Source organism: Psittacula echo, assembly GCF_963264785.1.
Source record: "Psittacula echo genome assembly, chromosome: 6".
Classification (NCBI taxonomy): domain Eukaryota; kingdom Metazoa; phylum Chordata; class Aves; order Psittaciformes; family Psittacidae; genus Psittacula; species Psittacula echo.
Window position 1 is genome coordinate 66,142,145 of NC_137743.1, and position 16,173 is coordinate 66,158,317.

A 16,173-nucleotide genomic window follows, 5' to 3' on the forward strand; every position below is an offset into this window, starting at 1 on the left:
GGAATACTTTTTTTTTTCCTAATTGTACTTGAATGAAGCATAATAATGGCAAAATACAAGTCTTTCCCTTTTTGCTTCTGTGGCAAAACTTTTGGCACATGATAGGTCTTTATCTATCTATGCATGATATATACTTGATATATATCATGTAAAGCATAAAAAAGGTGATTAAAAATTTTGGATTTCAGACCATAGTTTGGGGTAATTTGGCATTCTCTTATGGGAGTTAATATATATATTTTTAATTTGTGGGGGTTTTTTTTGCATACTAAATATACTGAAAAGTAATACATTTTGAATTCATAAAAGTATTCAATTATTTTTATGATACAGATAAATTCTGATTAATTACTGGTTTTTGAATTATCAATAGAACTGTCATTTATTTTAACAGCATGTAATAAATTGAATTTTGATTGCTTTTAGGGTAGGATGATCATCCTTCAAATAGGATGAGTTTTCTTAAGAACAGTTTTCTTTGCAAGTAAAAGAATTTTATGCAGCAAACCAGACATAAGGAAAATACATATTGCAAAGAAACTTACTAAGTCCATTAGTGTAGCGTGAAAATGCCATAATGTAAAGCATTAAAAATTATGGGAGATGATTGCATCATGTGTGAGCATTAAGGAGTGTTCAACTTCATGCAGACTGTTCAATGTTAGGACCACAATGAGACTGTTTGTAGTTACGTACAGCTCACAGTGGTCAACAGAATTAGATCTGCCTGAATTTCTTCTTTAGTGTTCTATAATTTGCAAATTGTAAAAGTTATGTTTGGGGTGATGATGCATAAATCAAGAGTACCACTCACTCAAGAACTGCAACTAAGCTGAAGAGGAAATGAGAAGACACAATCATTGACTGGAAGTAAAGTTTAAAAGGAAGGATGGCTGCACAGTGTGGAAGGATCAGACTTCTGGACAAAGCAGGATAAAATTGTGGTTAGAATAGAAGATAAGATGCACACAGAACTTCTAAGTTGACCTGGTATAGAAATAAAAAAAAAATCTCTTTCTCTGTTTTTTAGGTAATCTGCTCAGCATCTGAGTATAATTATTTCAGACTGGATAAGTATATTTGTTGTATGCATTTGTGAGTGTATTTGCATTTCTTGATATAAAACACAAGGACATGTGCATGTACATAAATGAAGTCTAACATCATATTGATTGTTTTGTGTAGGACTTTTCAGGACATCTGCAAAGATTCTTGAAGTGTAACATTATCAAGTATATCATTAAGGAAATAGTAAATTGGTTTCCCTTTGAAAGTATGTGTGTGTGTGTTTTGTGTGTACCTGAAGGCTTCAATTTCTACCATGAGAACTTCTTAGATTATATACCTTTTAACAGGATAAAAGTCTAGTTCATCTGATAACAGTTGATTTGAGGCAGGAATGACTGTGTGAAAGTGCTTGGCCTTGTTTTACGTGAAAAGGTGTTGTGCCAGGACAACGGAAATATGCGAGACCATAGCAGGTGATAGGAAATGGAAAAAAACTAAGTTTAACATTTCAAGAAACCAAAAAAACTGTCACTATAAGAAAAATCAACAAATGTAAGTACAATTTCTTTAACTTAGATTTACAGAAGCCTATCATCCCTGACCACACTGTAAGCTGATTTGAAGCCATATCTGCTTGGTGTGACATCAGCAAGAGTTTCGATGATGCTGGTGTATAAAGCAAGCATACTGGCCTTCAAAAAAACTTAAACAAACTTGAATGCTAACTTTAAACTGGACAGGTAAAAATGTCTCTGAAAAGTAAATTGAGAAAGCTACGTTTTTGACTCAGCGTCATGTTGGTCACTGCATTTCATGTCTTCTGAAGATTGCATGTATTATAAATTACATTAATGTAATAACACAATGTATTGCCTTATTATACAATTGCCAATGCATTGCCTTATTAATTAGGACTTTCCATGGGCTCCAAAAAAGGTCATTAATCTCTATTAAGCTTCTTCCTTTACTTTTGGGAAGGATGCCTGCAGGTAAGGCTGACATTTGTGGTTGTGGACATAGGGCCAGACTGACCACTAGATTGTACGCAATGAACAGTTTATTTACATCACTTTTAACTTTTTATAGTTCCTTGTTGCATTGTCTGTCTCTTTCAGCTAGTTCACTCAGCTAATCACTAAACAGAGTAGCGTGACTCTTGATTATCTTAAGGAGTACAGCTTCCTTGGGCAGTAGGGTGAGATCGCTACATGCTGGCTTTGACAATGCTGCACCAAAGAACCATAATTGTTTTGATTACAGTAGGCTTTTCTATTTGTGGAAAAAAACCCACCTTTCACTCATTCATTGTAACTATGACTTTTAATAACTCATGTTTTTAATTTGCTGGTAGGTATGGAGCTGTGGTAATTTGGTGCATTCACTTATTGAGGTCACACTTTTTAAAAGCATATTACTTGTACCTGATTATGTTATGTTTCAGGGTTATTATATTTCTTTATGCTGTTTTGCATCATCATGACTCTTCAATTATTCTACATATTTTTCAAGAAGAGAGGGTTTTTTTCACACTACTGAAGAACCAGGGTCAGTTTCCCTGCTGTTAATACTTCGTATCAGTGAGTAGTTTTTATTGTTTTTACTCAGTCCTTGTGAAACATAATTATTCTGCAGGTATAAATTAATTACCAGCTCTATCTTGCAGTATAATGGAATGCATATTCTCTTGTTTTCCCAAGGATATGAGGCCTATCTTCTTGCAAGATATGATAAGTCACAGATTACTAATTTGTGACCTGGCTCTCTAGCAGTGAGAATTGTAATTGCCATCAGACAGCTCTCTCTGCTTTCTTAAGTGATTACATACAGAATGATTGCAGCATTAGAGCTAGCATTGCAGTTGAAAGAAAACCCGACTAGATTTCTTCCTGTTCAATACACCAACATTACTTTAAAAAGAGCTCTTAGGCCAGTAATTGCCACAATTTGCCTTTCCCAAAAGCCTAATTTTAGCTGTGTGAGGCTTTTTTCCTCCTAGGAATTCTGTGACTAATGTAAATAATTATGCTTCGCTATTGTTGAACAACTTCAGAACTCGTGTTGATTTTCTATATGTAATGCTGCTATAATTGTACAATTACTGCCATACTGGAAGCAGTCCAGAGGTGGAATGGAGTTTCTCAGGAGACTTTGAAGACTCCTTCATTTACTCTGCAGCTCAGTCCAGAGCTGTTTCCATTAAGCTGGCAAAGTGGTCAAAAGAAGAAACTAAAACCACTGGATTATACCATAGAGACTTGGTTGGATACTCAGAAAAATTAATTTATAACAAGAATGCCTGTTCCCTTCTCATCTTTTACCAAACCCAATTAATTAAAAGAGCTTCAACAAATACATGGCATTTACTTCTCTGTTGGCTACCAAACCAGTATTTTACACCTGTCTTCGAATGGAAGAGCAGGTTGGGAGATTGTCCTAACACAAGGGAACAAAACTAATTTAGACACCCTGACTGTGGTGGGGTTCTCAGATACAAATGAAAGGGGGAAGAGATAAAATGACTGGTGGTGGTACACACGGCTAATTTCAAAACAGTAAAATTGCCCAGCAGGCAAAAAGGAAATGTACAACACTCTTCAGGCTGAATAATTTACAAAGTCATAAAATACCTGAAGAAATACTTTGATAACAGAATCAACCTTAAGTGACACTCTTTGCATATAGTTTGAAATAGATACCGGCTTACATTATGTTGTTTTGTAGGAATACATATGACATTGAAGTGTATGTGGGTATCTACCTGTCCTTTACTGCCTATTTATATAATTTTAGATGCACAACATTTTTCCATCAGTAATATTTTTCATTGCACCCATAGGCATTAGAAGCACTTTTTGCTTTCTGCATCACTCAGCAAAGTGTGCAAAGGGAACTGTGAAGAGAGGTAAAGTTTTCTTCTATCCACTTTGTTTCCTTACATTAGCTATCTTAAATCAGGTTAGTTTTCTAATAGCGTGGATGTCTATCAAACTATATGTTGGTTTCTTAGGCTAAATAACACAAGATTCTTTACTGAAATAATTTGAAATGGTAAAGGGTAAAGCAAAACAATAGAAAATACACTGTAGAGAAGAAAACTGTTGCAATGACTTGTAGAAGCAAATAATGTGAGCATTATTTAATAATGTAGCATTATTTATTGTAATAGCTAGATTATTCTATCTCTACTTGCCTTGAGTCTGATGTGGTCTCTGAAATGCAGATTCAACAATCTGGGCAGCCTTCCAGTTACAACAAGGAATACCGAGGACTTAGAAAAATGGAAGCCTGTTTCTGTGTTACAATATAAATTCAGCCTTTTATGCCTAATTGTGAATAGGAGGTGGGATCTGGTAGGTTCTTGTCCACCAAAACGAAGTCACACTCACACTTTTACTTTTTTTAATTTTCTTTTTTAAAAATAAATAAGTCAGTTACTGTTTGAAAAGCTTTTATGTAGCATGTTATGCAGAATCTTCTCATGGAGGACTGTGTTTACATACACATATACATCTCTATGTAAGACCCAATATCTTGTCAGGTATTCTATAAGGAGCAAAGAAAACAATATAAAATAATAGATCCAAACCATAAAAACATATAAAATGTTAGATTTTAGCCACCATTTACTTTCCATTGTTATACATGACACACTACAAATAACTTTTAAACTACCTTATAAATTGAAGATCTTTATCATGTAATTCATTGTTATCTACGCTTTAGAAGCCACATTGTAATTGCAGCTAGTATTATGAGTCTGCATTATTTGTAGGTCTCTGGACTCAGTAACATTTTAGAAGATGCAGCTGTTGAATTGCTTTTAGCTGGTTCGGTAATTGTCGCAGTTGTTTTGCAGTTGACTGTAATTCCTGGGATTTAGCGGGATTGGTACTTAAAAAACCCCAACAAAACAGGAAAATATCAACAAATTACATTCCTAATGTATGCAGTTACATTGGAATCTGCTGATGGCTCTCTGAACATTCAGACCTAACAGCATAAATAAAGAGGTAGCTTAGAATCTAAAATAAAAACTTCACCCTGATGTAATTCTATTGAATTTCAGTGAAATTACACAAAGGAAAAAAAAAGTGAAACTTAATGGGCTAAAGCCAGGTATACTGCTCTGGTTCTACAAGGAATGTGGCTATATGAGAAGAAATATGCAAGTTTGGAGAAGAACGAGGCCAGGATGTCCACAGGAGATACTTTGCATCCCTTCCATCAGCCTGCACCCCGGTTTCCAGCTATGACTTCAGGTTTGTATTTCATGGCTGAACATCCAATCACTTTAACCTGCCAAACTTTGCTGCAGTGGTACAGCTGCACATAATGGTGTAATAATGGTTGGCACCGTGTTTCCTCTGTGAATGAACTGGTTATCTTGTGCAAGCCGCCTACTCAAATGGGGCCTCCCATCCCAAAAGCATGTCCAGATTGCTTTTGAATATCTCTACGGATAAGAATGAGAATTAATCTGATCTCTGGTGTCTCCTATTTTTCTTTTTTATGTGATAGAGAAGTCTTAGCATACACCTGGAAGTGAGAGTAGATTATTCCACCTGGAGCTGTGAGGGAAATCTGGTTAGTAAAGTCTTAAATAGAAACCTACAAAAAACCCCACCAAAACGATGACAACAACAAAACCAAACAAGCAGAGATGCATTAGAAAGGGAGGAGCCAAAATGAGGTATTTCCATCCCTTTACCAGATATCAGAAAAGTCAAATTTCAAGATAGAGTTCTATTAATGATTTATATTTATTTGACCTGAACAATATTAATAATATGAATAGCAATATAAAATGTGTTGGAAATAGCTCATCAGTGATAAATAATTATATTGTGTATTTTGATGGGTGTTAACCCTTAGAAAACTGCATTGAGTCAGGAAGTTCCCTAAGAACAGAGAAAATATTAAAGAGGTGAGGAGATGGGGTCCTTTGTGGCAGATGTGGAATATTTAATGAATGACCGGTATTGACTAAGGCACTCTTTTAAATTTGTGTTGCTGTATTTAAAGTTGTTGTGCTTTGATCTGTTTCAACAGCTTTGCTAACGCTTTGCATTAAACACTTTGCAACTCATAACTTTTTAATGAGACTAGAAACTAATTTGTACTTTTTTTAACTGTGTGGGATTTTCTAAACTGTTACCCATATCACAGCAATTATTTTAAAAGCTCTTTGATACCACTGCTTCTCATTATAATGGTTAGGTCCATGAATTGTGTATGAAAATATCCCAACAAACAACTGTAACAAATCAGAACCACTTTTCCAAGGTGTTTGTATAACTTCACATTCTGGCTGCATTTTGCACTGATCAGATTTTGAAACTGCTGCTTTCAAGCTGTCATTTTCCCAGCTAAGCCTCTACATGAGGGACATTTTAAAGCCTGAGCACAAGGGAGTAACCGGTTTTGCCAGGGAGGGTGCAAGGAAAAAAACAAGGTAAAACTGAAGTGAGATAAAAAACCCCTACAAATCTTACATTGTATATTTTAACAGCCAAAAAACCGGCTTATGTAAAATGGAGATTTGTAATAGAAATAGGCTCACTGCCTTTGATATTTTAATATGAAAAAATACAACTCTAACGTTGCGTGCAGCCCCCGGCCAGTAGATTTTTGTGTTTCCCACTGGGCTTTCAGTAGTCATTGAAGAGAAGCAGTAGTCGGAGAGAAGGCAATTGGAAGAAGACGAGGGAAAGAAAACTGTGACCACAGGCACGTGAGTGAGGACAGAGCTCATATGGAGACCTAGATCTGAGAATTACTACCAGCTGGGCCTGTGACTCCTTCAGCTCCTGCTGGGTCTGTGCCTTAGCCTGCAATTTGTGACTCTTGCAGCACTCTTTGTACCTTTTCTAAGCAGTTCTGTGGCTTCCATTGAAACCAGCGGGTAAACTGGCTGCAGCAATTTCCTCTGTGATTCTGTTTGTTAGACTTCTATGGACTGCATTTTTGACTCTTCATGCTTACGTAAGTAGGAAAAATCCCAAATAATCACCTGTACTCAATTTTCTTCAGCCATTTAACTCTTTCTGTCATTGATGTTGCTTTGCACATTTTTCTTGGCAGCTTTTCAGCCCAAGTCCCTGTTCTAGCAGTGCCTGGGCAGCATCCAAGTTTGTGATGGGATTTAATGACCATGTGAAACATCCCATAGTTCACTGGGTCTGACACCGTATGAAGCCAAGACACTCAAAGAAATACACTTGGTAGGTGGTGGTTGTCTTCCTGAAAAAGAAGATGAAACATCTTCCAGAAACATTTTTGAAAGTCCTTAATGCTTTGTTCATCAGTTCTCACACATGACAAAATGTTATCTGTACAAATAGGAAGGAAAAGGCCCTTTAATGGTCAAGATTTGATCATTGTTATGAATAACACCACACTCTTCACAGTGTGTTATAACCTAAAAGCTAGTTCCTTCATTCAGAGAGGTACTCTGATCCTTGCAGGACTCAAGCCCCTCAGCTCTAATAGTGATCTGCCCAGAGCAGCAAGAGGAGAGCCAGTGACAGCGGGAATTAAGAGGCAGCTTCAGAAAGTGGCTGGGTCTTTCCAGCTGGTACACTACACTAAATCACCAGTCCTGTTGCTTACGCTGATACCTACAAATCTCATCTCAAAATACATAAAACATATTCCAACATATCCCAGTGGGATGCACCTGGGTGCACCAGCTCCTATGTCGCAAACTTCGTGCTTGCTGATGAAAGCATTCTGGCAGGTGGCATTAGTGAAGACCAGTGAATCATCTCGTCAGCAGCACAGACGAGATTATTGTTCTGTGTCATTTGGCTTTCAATGTGGTGATTTCAGATGGTAAACTGCTCATTTGATTCTTAAACTCAACACACGGGTGGCGTCCTCTGCTGCTGCCTTCAGGATGCTACAGAAAGTAGAGAGAGCTCCATCTGCCTGCGCTGAAGTGGAAAACCATGTGAAATAGACGCTTATCCAGGGACGGTGCATCCTGTCATGACCTGTACTTTAATTTAGTTTAACTTATCTAGGTAGCTGTGGAAGTAACCTCTGACACATTTTGTTTTTATAAAACTCACTGGTTCTGCTAATTCACCCAGGAAGTCCTTGGCAGCGTTTCTTCTTTGGAAATGGTTCCAAGCGCACTCAACCAGCCAGCGAAGGAAGGATTAACCTCTGCTAAAGACTTTAGCTGCTCTCATTAGTACATGTGAAAGGACACAGTGTTATTTTGGGGAGAGAAAGGTAGGGTACTGCGTTGGGATAACATTGCCTTATGGCCAGGCTCATAGGATCTGATTATATCCCAAGCTTTCTCTCTCTCTCCTTAACCAAATTTGTTCTCTTCAATGACAGCTCACTAACAGAAAGGTCCTCTGGCTTTAGCAAACTCTACCTACAGCATAAGGCTATCAAGTAGCATTCTTACTAGGCTTTTAAGGTGGTTATTTGAGGATTCCCAGAAGAGAGGATTGATTGCCATTCCCTGGGCTTAGGTTAAGTTAGGTTATATGTTACCAAGTTTTTTGAATGCATTCAAAGTTCCAAATCTAATCTCAAAACAAATAAAGCATGTTCACAAGGTCCCAGCAGAGGTATCCTGCTGTCTCAGTGATGTAATAACAGCAAAAGCTTAGATCCTACTTTTGCTCAAAAAAAATGTATTTCCTTGTTGTGGAAGACAGACTCTTCCCGCATGAGGCTTGAAGGAAAAGAAGTTATCGGCTATTAAGGCAGAAGAAAATAAATCACAGAAAGATTTCTCAGGGCAAGAAAAGATAACGAAGAGGGAGTTGAATGTTGATTAGTTTGGGGTTTGGCTTTTGGTTTTGTTGGGGTTTTTTTTCCCTGAAGGGGAGATCAGAAATAGCTTACGAAATGCACAGTTGTGGAAGCTTTCATAGAACATGTCAGGGTTGAAAACAATTCAAAATATAACAAAGACTAAAAAGATTCTTTCCTGAGGCTAAAGCAAGTGATAGCTTTCTCTGAGCTAGCAGTGTACTGTTTCAAGCATGGCTGGAAAGAGGCTGATGGTGTTTAGTTTGTAGCTGTCTAGAAGATGGAGGAATGTGCCCTTCTGTAACTAATGAATGCATGTAGGAGAGCTGTCAGAGAGCTGGAGTTCTGTGAGCAAGGAAAAGGAGTGTTGTGAACAACACATATAGCCTGTAGGGTCAGATCAGCCCTGTATCATTGCCTAAGTGCAGTATTTGTTCTGTTTATCTCAAATTTTCCATGATAATCTTTGTTTTGTGCCTTCTTTCTGTAAAGAAGAACCTTCCAGGACCTTTGTATTTCTTCTTCTCTCTTCCTATTAACCTGTCACGGGCAAGACAAATGGTAGAAGCCCAGTAATAGCACATCTGTAGCATATGGTGTTTTGTAGACTGGCTGGTTTCAGAAGGTCACTGTTCTGTTTAAGGATACAGAAGAAAATGGCAGGGCTTCTGCGAGAGGCAACTTTCTGGTACCTGTACCTTGGTACATAGGCAGTTCCTGTTTCTTACGGCTTTTAGAACTGCTCCTGCGTTCTGACAGCCAAATCTATGAAGGCTAAAGCTGTAAAATGAAATACTGGTAATGAAACCACTATAGGGATTTCTTTTATCCCTGATACTCAAGAACTGTATTTGGCATTTCTGCCTGGTCAAGTCTGTCAAGCCAAGTGCAATTTATTTTCTTAATATTCAGCATGTTTGCAATAACTCTGTGAGGCCTATAGAAAAGGTCTGGACTTTCTGCCAAGAAGGGCCATCTTTTCAACCTTTGTGGCAGGTAAAATAAATGGAGCACTATTCAGGATGGGACACTAAAGGATTTAATATATGAACCATTTTACAATACAGGTCTTTTTATCATAAGCCTTTATCCAGTACTGCTTTCATCCAGGATGGTCTTGATCAACAGCTATTCTAAATATCCCTCAGCTAATCCTGGCAGTTTGATAATACAGTTAAGGTGTAAATTTTCCTTTCTGTCTTACTGCTGTTTTATCTTAAAGCTTAAAATCTGAGTTGGAAACTCAGAACTAGGACTTTTTTGTTTTGTTTACGTATACCAATGTCTGTCACTTATGTTTCAGTCTGAACTCTAGATAAAGAGCTCTAGAAAAACTCTAGGTAAAGCAAAGTGTAGCTGACTTCTTAATCTAAGGTAAATGAATTTAAAGCACTATGTAGCTGAAGTAGTACGTATCACTGTACAAGGTACTGGACACCCAAGACACACTGTAGATTCTGTGAACAAAAGCATTTCTCTTGTTTAATTTATTAAGAAAACAGGGTTTCCCATGTCCTTGGTAAATAAAAAGGATTGCAGCAGCCTTGACTATCACCCAAATCCTTGACTATCACCCAAGTCCCTTACTGTAAGCAATTTTTGAAACTCCAGATTTTAAGCTAACTGCTCAGGTCAAAAAAGACCAACAATGCATGTAAGTATCACGTAATGAAGTGGTTGGAAATTACTTAATTTGTCCTCCATTATGAACTCTTCTTCTGCAGCATCCCTAGCTACAGTATTCCGAAAGCCAGCTGCTATCTACAGCTGAAGAGTAGCAGGCCTATTAAGCCTCTTAAATACTTGCATTCTAATTGCTAAATTGGGTGGCCAGAACCTTAGTCTGTGCAATTGCTTCTATAATTAAGATTCTATCAGTGTTTCTATTATGAACCCTGTTTTCAGCCCAAGATAATTTAAAGAGGCTTCTCTTTCTTTTTTTATCTTTTTTTATCTGAACAGTGAAACACCCTCCGTCTGTGATTTCATGTGCTTTGTGGGTTTTCCTGGTTAATAATCAAGCAAATCTTTGAAACGTTCTGACATTTGTCATTAACTCTGTGCCCACTCTTAGTAATTCACCAATGCACCTTTTATTGTGAATACATGTATTTAAAGGTTATTCTTCTCTATTATGCCTGCTCTTAGTCCTACACTATATAAAGATGTTTAACACTATCCTTCAGGCCAGAAAGCAGGGTCTGATGGCTACACAAAAGGGGACAAGCCAGAGTAAGGATTGTGAGTTTAAAGTAATAACTTCTGGCAGCAGAGTAGTGAGGACATTGATTTCACTAAGCCTATTGCAGTATTCAGACACACATTTTCAAAGCTTTGTAGGAGCAGAAGGTGTCTATTTTAGAGTTTCATCTACAGTCTTAGTGGCTCAGGAGAAACCACTGTGGCCATAGGAAGCAAGTAAAGATTGTAAAAAAAGCCACTCTGTCAGAAACCCATGGCTGTAATACCCTTAACTGTCAAAGCTGTGCCCCTTACAGATCTGTGTGAGAACTACTTACCAGTGTAATGCAAACACAACTGCAGGATCTTCAGCAGCTTTAGGACGACAGGCAGAGTTAACCTGCATTACAACCAAGTCAGTCACTTCTGTGAGTTAAAGTAATGAAAGCTAAAAATTAATTTCCTGTGTCCTATTAATAGCAGCTCCACAAATTAGTTTTGTGGAGTTTCTGGTTTCTGAAGCAAAAGCCTTGATTCTGGTCTCAACTCACATGGGGAAGACGGCTGTCGACTACCTTCACAGTCCCTCTCCCTCTGATCTGTTGAAGGCATCTGCAGTCCTCTGTGCAAATTACAGCAGCAGGAGGAGCTGCTCCTGATAACCAGAGCATGACGACACTGACTACATCTCTAATACATGCCCATGCCAACAGCTCTGGGGGGAAAGCAGCAAACAATTCTGCCAGCTATCTGCCATGTGAGCATTCCCCTTACAGAGGTGCACTGTGCTAGGTCTGATCCTGCTGACATCGTGGCCCTTCCCTCCCACTGACATAAGGAAGCTGGTGCGAGTCACAATATTATAAAGTTAGAGACTTCGGTTGAAGGCTTATTAGCTCCAGCCCTTTCTCTGCTGGATACAAGTCACTCCTCATTATCACTGAAACTGCTTCCCCTCCCTCGTGCATTCGTGTAAATAATAGGGGATAATGCATTGAAAATCGGTGGATTTTTATAGTCGTAAAAAATGGCAAGTGGTGAAGACCAAGCTTTCTGACTTTGGTGTGGTCTTTTTGTGCTGTGAGGAGTGCAATAGAACCAGCGCCGCAGCATTCTTGCTCAGAAGACTATGTTTGAGAGCAATCTGTCCAGCTAGTGCCTCCTCCCTTGCATTTCATTCTCTTTTCAGCTGCATAGCAATTGATGACCATAAAAACAGCTTTACAAAAGCCTCCATTACTCCTGTATTTAATTAACTTTTAGAGCATCAGACTGTAATATTTAATTACAGCCTGCCAAGTTTTGGGAGGTTAATTGTTCTGAGGCTCACTAATGCTTGGCTTCCATTCAAAAGTGCTTCAGTGTTAACTTCTCTTTATATTCAGGCTTGGTCTGGTCTTTTCACAGCTGTTCCCAGCAGCAGCTCAAAGACAGGCTCAGTCTCACACCTCTCACATTTGCACACATGCTGACCATTGCTACCTTACTTTTATTAATAAATAAATAGATAACTTCAGTTCCTAAACACATACTGCTCCTAAACAAGCTGTGGGAGTGCGAGTACTGCTGCAGCCTAACAAATGGGTGTAAGGCCTCTCTGTGTCAGCAGGCTTTTACCAGCCCTTGTAAAGCTGAAGGATTTGTCCTTTATGTCTTCTACTAATGTGAAGGTCTAAGTATTGAGGGTGCACAGCCAGGTGGATGCCTTCCAAGTAGCCATAGTTTGTTCCCTGTATGCTTGCAAGGGAGATAAAATCTCCTTGGGCACTGCTAACAGATGACTTGTCCTTAGACATACATTGGACTCATTATGGCTCTTTCCAACCCCAGTCCTGCTCTCCTGGGACAGGACTCAACAAGCAGATATTCTGACCTACAATTCCTCATCTTGGGCAATACATTAAGAGCAGGAATGAACAAGGTCATACATTGATTAGGGGATAAAAGATGTTATGACCAAGAGCTATCTTATGACCCATCCTATTCTCAGTCACTGGACACTGCTGCTCTATTTCTGCCTAAAATTACCTCCTTCAATATTTGCTTACTGGGACAACCAGTTTTATTACTTTATCCACTGGAGATGTGGGCTGTTCTGTAACTCTGGCAGTACTCCCTTATTTTATTTTTAAAGATGCCCATTATTTAAAATTATTCTATTTACTGATTCTTAATAATGCCTCAGAAGCTTTTGTTCTGGCATATTTGTCTATGTTCAAGCTCAAGGCCCTTTCTGCCATAAATCATCATTTTCTGCCTGTCTTAGCCTCTAAATGATTTGGGCCCAACTGGCTGATTTGTACACTGTGTTTCAGTAGCTCCCTTCCTGCTATACGTGCCGGAGTTTCTCTGTCCACCTTTATTCCTGCTTCCCTAGCACCAACAGTACAGAAGGGTTTAGGAGGGAAAAAGTAACACAAAAAAGCAGCTGCTTTTCTTCAGCCGCTGTGTATCCTGCCCTGCGGAGGGATGCTGGCCCCACTGAAAGCCTTTGCAACACTGACTCTGCAAAGGGCAGCATGGCTGTTTCATCTGTTGCAAGCTGGATTTTAACCGACAGTCACAGCTGACAGTTTCAAGAAGACCACTTCCACATCCATCTTACTCAGACAGTTGTGCGTAGTCTCCAAACTAATAATTCATCATTTGCACATGTACTTCATTACTTTATTAATATGTTAGAAAGGGCCTGATTTATTTATTAAAATCATTGTTATTCTTATCAAATGATGACGTGTTGTTATCCAGGAAGATGCATCTCACAACTAATTATGCCAATTAAGTTTTCATGGTTCTACCACAAAGTGCAGCTCATTAATTACTTTTGAAATGCAGCTGCTGATGTATACACAGAAAGGAACAGGTAGGCTATAGCTGTTAGTTAATTTCTGCAAGAGGAGTTTGTCGTCATTAGGTCTTAAGTGATATTTTCGGGCAATATTGTTTCTTGTTCCCTATTTCCCAAGTAATTTTGTGTCTTTTCTACCTAAGAGGGTTCTAAATGTTGGTTTTGGTTGGTTCGTTTTTTACAGACTAGCCGTTTGCCATAGGACATTGAACCAAGTTCAAAGATATTTCCTCATATAAATCTGGTGGCTTAGTTCAGCCCTTAATGGGAATAAATGGACATCTGCAGAGAACATCTTTCTTCACTGAGGTGGAACCAGCCCAGAAGGAGTGATAGCATTTTGATGGAAAGCTGAGATGCTGTGGTGAGGCATCTCAGGTCTTGCAGCAACACGTGTAGTTTATGTCTTCAGAGAAGGGCCAGCTTCATATTTATCTGAAGAGGTTGACTTGAGTGATTAAGAAGAACAAAATATATCTGCCATTTCTGGGTTCATCATATCCAGGTATGAAAGTTTTACAGATCTCCTGAGGAAGAGAGAAATAGAATTTCTTCGAATAAGACAAACTGACTATCGGTGCAACAGTACTGGCTGGCTCTCAGAGGGCGTAATGTCTGAGCAGATTCATAGAGTTGCAAAATCTCTATCACCTTCTTTCGCCACTAGCACCTTCAGGAAACATCAGGAGCATTCCTCCTTTGATAGAATTTCACTCTTGCAGCTGCACTCAGAACAGATATAATTTATATTCCCTTTCACGAACACACACCTCTCAGTGGTGGCAGGAGCAGAATTCAGCTGCAGAAGTGTTACTGCCAGTGACGCGGGCTTTCTTCACCTTATGCTTTGTACGTGGTGCTTTTGGCTTTGCCAATAACTGGGAAACTGGTAATTAGAAGTTAGGGTCATAAGATCAGCACTATGGGATTTGGCCAATCCCAGGTTTAATGCTGTTTACATATTTAGAGGCCAGATGGAAGTGCGTGAAAGACTAGTATTCACATCAGGGATTTTCAAGCACATATTAATCAAAATGGCAAGTTTCTGATGGCAAAACTCAGTTGCTGTTTTGGTTCTGGTATTGGTGGACAGAATTATCAATTTTGGGGTAACACTTTTTATTTCCCCAAAGGAATCACAGTTCAGATCTTAAATGACATGGGAAATGTCATTGCCTTCAATGACCAATTCAATTCAATACTATTCTAAGTGGCATTTCACAGTGTGTTTCTCTGTGATGTAGTACTCATAGTAACTTCTACTGAGAGACAATGCTTCAAGGATGAGGAATGCAACAGGCTGAAGTGAGGATTTATTGTCTTCAGTGGAGCACATGAACAGTTATCACATCTGACCAAAAATAAACTCTGACTAGGAAATCCTGGCCATTAATGAAATGTTTATCAGCTCCAGGGTTACTCACCCCTTCATAATCTCTGGGGAAACAGAATTGTCACTGAAATTTACTGTGTGGTCAAAAAATGCTCCGGGATTTATGGGGCTTTGGCTGGGGAGAGAAGCAGCCCACTGAAGAGTTGTTTGAATTGTAGTATTTTCTCTTTTCTTAACACAGAAATAGTAATTCATACGTTTTCCAGTCCACAAGCAAGGTAATGAAACTGAATATACCCTAGAGAAGCCTTCATTGAATGAAGGTTTTCACCTATAGGTTTGTCCTCGACAAAGGAGGGGCTGGCATCACACAGCCAGTCAGCCAGGAGGACAACATCTGGCTAGCATCTGCCTCATGGCCGCAGCAAACCTACAAGCAATACACAAAATTGCTAACACCTGCCTAGCAGCATAAGGAGAGGTGTCATACAGGAGCCACTCTCCCAGAAGAGAGTGAAGGAATGACTGTGGGTGGTAGCTTGCCAGCAGCTATGGATCCTTTAGGAAGCTTTAGATAAAGGGTGGTGAACCACAGCTGCTGTCCCTCGATCTCACTATGTTATACTGCTGCCTCTCATGAACCTCTAATAGCAAGAAAGAAATGAATATGGCTGGGATTTTCTCCCCGAAACTAAATGGCATGTGCATGGAAGCATAGGATTTGCTCTAGCCGGTATAGTTTTTAGCCTTGTTTGTGTGACTTTTACTGTATCATCTCACTGTAACAAATTTCTTTTACTGTATTAGAAGCACAGAAAATCTTGCAAGATATATTTTATTTATATGATATTAACTTCGCATTCTTACGTTGTATTGCTGCCTCTGGGTATCCTAGAGTTGATTTCTTCTTGTAATGATGAAGAGAGACACTGCATAGGGAAGTAAACATGTCAGACCTGGTGTGCAGACAATCCAGAACTGGCCGTACCTGACAGGAGTGCCTGGAGAAACACCTGGGCACAGTGAGGCA